The sequence below is a fragment of the Octopus bimaculoides genome, chromosome 14, assembly GCF_046866305.1.
Source record: "Octopus bimaculoides isolate indiv1 chromosome 14, ASM4686630v1, whole genome shotgun sequence".
Lineage (NCBI taxonomy): Eukaryota > Metazoa > Mollusca > Cephalopoda > Octopoda > Octopodidae > Octopus > Octopus bimaculoides.
In genome coordinates, this window is record NC_142941.1 from 23,723,010 (window position 1) to 23,728,009 (window position 5,000).

Consider the following 5,000-nt stretch of genomic DNA (forward strand, 5'->3'; position numbering starts at 1 on the left):
TATTTCCAGCCGAGGATTCTTTCAGCAAATCGTCTCAGTATTATAATGACATATTAACTCCAATGCACATTAAAGAAAAAAGACCAACTCCCCACCCCACACACCGCCGAAGACAAAAAAAAAAAAAACCCACAGGAATGTTTTTCACTTTGAAACGCTTAATCGATAAGCATAAATACTTCAACGTATTCGACACCTAATTTTCTTAGCTTAATAGTTTGCTTGTTTGATACCTAATTTTGCCGGCTAATTAGCTCCTCTAAATGCTGTAACTCATATGTTTGTAGCCTAATATCAAGTTCCCGAAGTCGGAGTTGGTTTGCAATGCACTGTCATATATAACTTGGATCAGCGATTTCTCAGGGTCACAGTTAAAAGAGCAGGCTAGCAAGAAATTTTAGAGTAATCTATAATTCCATCAGGATTTGTCTACTGCACGTAATGCCAAAACATTCACTGCCTCGTTTGCTGATCATCACTTCAAAGTGCTGCCTTGTCCACGTACGTGAATTGAATCCCAATAGATTCTCTATGAGATATAGTTAAAAAGATGATCTACTTGTGTCTCAACAATCAGGCGAACTTGAAAGCTGCCGTTGAAACTACTACATCTGAACAATATCACAGGCTGGTTTTTTATCCGTACAATGATGTATCCAGGTTTCACTGAATATATAGGCCCCTCAAGTATTAACTGACATTTCGCACTAATATTTCGGTAAACTAAGATGGCGAACTGGCAGAGTCGTTAGCAGGCTTTACGTCCCTAGTTCAAATTCCGCCGAGGTTGACTTTACCTTTCATCCTTTCGAGGTCTATAAAATATGTACCAGTTGAGTACTGGGACCGCTGTAATCGACTTACCCCCTCCCATTACGTTGCTGGCCTTGTGCCAAAATTTGAAACCAATATTTCGGTAAACTTACTCTGTTGAAAGAATATATATCAGATGTTCAAATTTTGCAGTCAATTCAATTTACATATAATTGTATTAAAAACCGTAGAAATTTTGACTGTAATATTAAATTTATTTAAAGATATTTGAGGTGTTTCACAACATATGAATGTAGCCGAATCCTTTACAGATGATTCTGATTGATGAACATGTTTCTATGAATAAATGCTGTTAATGTCAACTGGGTTGCTGCGCTCATTAAACCGTGGTGTCTAAACCGTACGCTGATTAGTTAAAATACTGTTCATAAGATTCAGCTTGTCGGAGCCTATTGGAAGGTATTTAAAAGGTATCAACTGCGAAGCATATCCATCGGTTAAGACTGCTACTTCAAAACTTGAAGATTGCAGAAAGCATAATGGTATTTGTATTATTATAATATGTAATACTGTAAAAATGTAAAAAATATTAAAATTAAACGTGAAAATCAGACCGTGTTGGAATTCTATTGACTAATATATTTATCTGTACACAACCAAACTCCAATATGTGTGTGCGCGCGTGTATATATTATGTATGTAAGTGTGCATGTGTGTATACACACATATGGTAGGAAAAGATTGTAAAGTATCGCATAAGCTCGTATAATGAAAGCTATGCACCAAGTAGAAAGGACGAAGGACCAGCAGAGATTTCATTGTATGTTTATAGTAAAAAATATCTGTTAACTAAAAACAATTCAATATCATGATGCTATAATGTCAGAAGTGTTAGGTTCTAAATGTCAGTCTCAAGCTGGCACTTTAATTCACTGGTACTAACAAATCATTATGTTTGACAACCATCGTAACGTTTCTAACCTGAGACTGACATCCGATATATGATCTCATTGATGTGAAACTCACACACATTCCATTATTCGATCTTTTTGTTGAGGTCCACACCCACTCATCTGAAGACCTGATGAAGAGTTTTCTGTTGCGAAGTTTAATAAGCTAAATTCCTGCACAATTAATCCCTTGACTGAAAGAGAAATATAACGATTTTCATTACAATCAATTTATGAAATCAATAGACCATGAAAATGTGAAGAATCAACACAAGGTGTATATAATCTAAACGTTGCCCTGATTATGTGGCAATTAGTATTGATCTATTGGATGCTTTTAATTAAACAAATTTTGTTGTTTACTGTATAGAATCTTCATTGGAGGAATGTTAAATCAAACACAATCATTTGCTACACAATATCATTTACTGAGTAATAAGTTTTCAAAAATATTTTGTCATCAAATTCTACCACTTAGTTACATGATTATTCAGTGCAGGTATACATTCATATCTAAGCAGTAATACTTCTACTGATTCAGTTTCATACATGTTGTCACTTTACCCTTATTTCAATTATCCTTGTATATGCAGTATTTGATAAGTCTTGAAAGCTTGTGTTTAGAAAAAAGTAAACCTCTTTGAGTTATATCATAGTTTATTTTACTCCTATCGCTGATAAACAGAGGCAAGACTCGACAGATATTTTGTTCTAATGAGTTTCTTGTGCACAATTTTTATGCTGAGTACTCTATCAGTATCTCAGTTACTTTTTTTTGTTTGCTAAACGATAGAAGTATTTTACAAAGATTAAAATTTCCTATTTAGCGATTAGCGATGTTGATATTAGTCCGAGGTCGACTTTGCTTTTCACCTTTATGAATAATAGTGTTGATGTAATTAATTAGTCCTTCCTCCAAAATTTCCGGCTTTGTGCCTATAGTAGAAAGGATTATTGTTATTATCATTGAGTAAGAGAGTAATGCATGCCATCAAAGTGACACTGGGGTACAAACATACGAAACCCAATAAACCCATCATGACTACCCGTCTGATAAGGGTACACCAGGCACATGCATCACAATCATATGTGTGTGATATGGTGTTCTCATATCAAGATAAACAGTGCCTGACTCTGCAGGCCTTGTTAGAACTTTCTTCAGGTTGACTTGCTCATTCTGCTCAAAACGTCCCCGAACGAGGGTTTTTTACGAATGATAAACGAAGCACCCATATTTTCAGAGGTGAATTATTTAAAACCCAAAGAATTCCTCTCAACACATGGCTAAGATGCTTCGCCACTACTTCTGCTCGTGATCAGAGATGCACATATTGTCAGCCACCGAAGGACATGCTCAACTGTTTAAGGTCAAGCAACTGACAAGCAAATTTGAGGTATTGAACAGAATATTTGCTGTGGCCCATCTTTTATACGAAGACAAAACATGTACATGATAACACTTCCAAACAGTTAAGATCAGAAGCCATGAGAACCAGTGCCTGGCATTTATGGCTGGTACTGCATCAGGGCATTTATTATTAGTAGTATTATTATTATTGAGTGAGAGAGCCATGCATGCTATCAAGATGACACTGGAGTAAAATATATGAAGACCACTTTACCTATCATGTCTACTCGTCCGATAAGGGTACACCAGGCACATGCATCACAACCATATGTGCGCGACATGGTGTTCTCATATCAAGATAAACAACGCATGACCTTGCAGGTGGAACCTAGTTAGAATTTCATCATCATCATCATCATCATCATCATCATCATCATCATCATCATCATCATCATTATTATCGTGCTCTTGTAATGTTTAGTTGCATTGTCTTATGTTCTAGGGGTTGATGTAATAAGTATCACTCATATACCGGAATCAATTTTGTTGGCAAAGTTTGCGAATTTAGGTTTAACTTCTAACTTAAACTTTACAATACTACATTGATTTTTATACTAGTAAGCATAAACATAGTCACGGCCATACACACATAGACACGCATGCGCGCTCATGCACACACACATACACACACACACACACACACACACACACACACACACACACACACACACACACACACACACACACACACACACACACGCACACACACCCAAAGGAGCTTCGGAAAGTTTTTATCTACCAGTTCCTCACAAGGTATTGACCAGTACTTGGTGTCAGTGGAATTACTTCACTGTGATATCGAACCCTGAACCACGTAGTCGCAGAGTGAACGTTTTATTCCCGAGGTATGGCTGTTCTTAATATTTTTGGATTTGCTCAATTTTTAACAATTGGCAAACCTTTCAAACTCCTGCTGCTTGCCATCAAATAATTCTCTACAAGGATTAAATCTGTTAATCCAGGAAATTACATCAGTTCGTTGTTTTCCTCTCTTACTGGTTTCAGTCTTTGGACTGAAGCCATGCTGGGGTACTGTATTCATAAAGTCTAGTCGATTATATTGATTCATTTACTTTGTTCGGTACTTATTTCATCGATCTTGTCGGATATGAAATGTCTACCTTAGTGTGTAGATACTTTTGTTCTAGGTGCAGGTTATTGTTCAACCACCTCTTACCGCAACACGCATACTCCACACACATTTCAATTTTTGACATATTTCAGTCACTGGACATTGATCACATTAAGATATCGGCTTAAAATATTTTTTGACAATTATATCTATCGAACGGTTTGTTAATCGTTTTATAAAGAGTTACCCTTCTTTAGTGACGTAAAAGATATTTACGCTAATAACTACACACACACACACACACACACACACACAAAAGCACAGACTAACATACACGCACTCTCAGACATACATACATACATACATACATACATACATACATACATTTTCATTTCTACATACAGGTGCATTAGGTACGTAACTGCGCATTTGCATAACAACCTAGAAATGCTAGGATTTTGTAAGAAAGAGTAAAAGAGACTGACTTGCACCCTCCAAATCCAATCTTTTGCGGAAAACTGAAATTAGAGAGATTCAAAATATTTTCCATATGAGATTCTTTAAATGAATATATACACACACTTGGTTGTGTGCATCTACAAAGACAGACATATAAAAAGTAAATATGCACGTGTTCACACAGAATATAAATGTAGGTGTATATACCTATATATATACACACACACTAACTCATATTTAAAAATACTTAGAACTGTCTTAACACAAAAGTCATGTCACTTTGTTAGTAACCGGCTTGAACTCCACGAACAAGAACTTAAATCTCAAAGAAAACGTA

At 36.0% G+C, this 5,000-nt stretch overlaps 1 protein-coding gene across 1 annotated transcript in view; it reads right to left on the reverse strand.

Annotated features, from left to right (window-relative positions):
• The window catches only part of LOC106884025 (endothelin-converting enzyme homolog), a 582,571-nt gene that overhangs the window by 157,963 nt on the left and 419,608 nt on the right, over positions 1–5,000 (reverse strand). Inside the window, exon 3 of the mRNA XM_089362545.1 lies at positions 4,690–4,722. The gene's annotated coding sequence lies outside the window, so the exon portion shown is untranslated. The remainder of the gene's footprint in view (positions 1–4,689; positions 4,723–5,000) is intronic.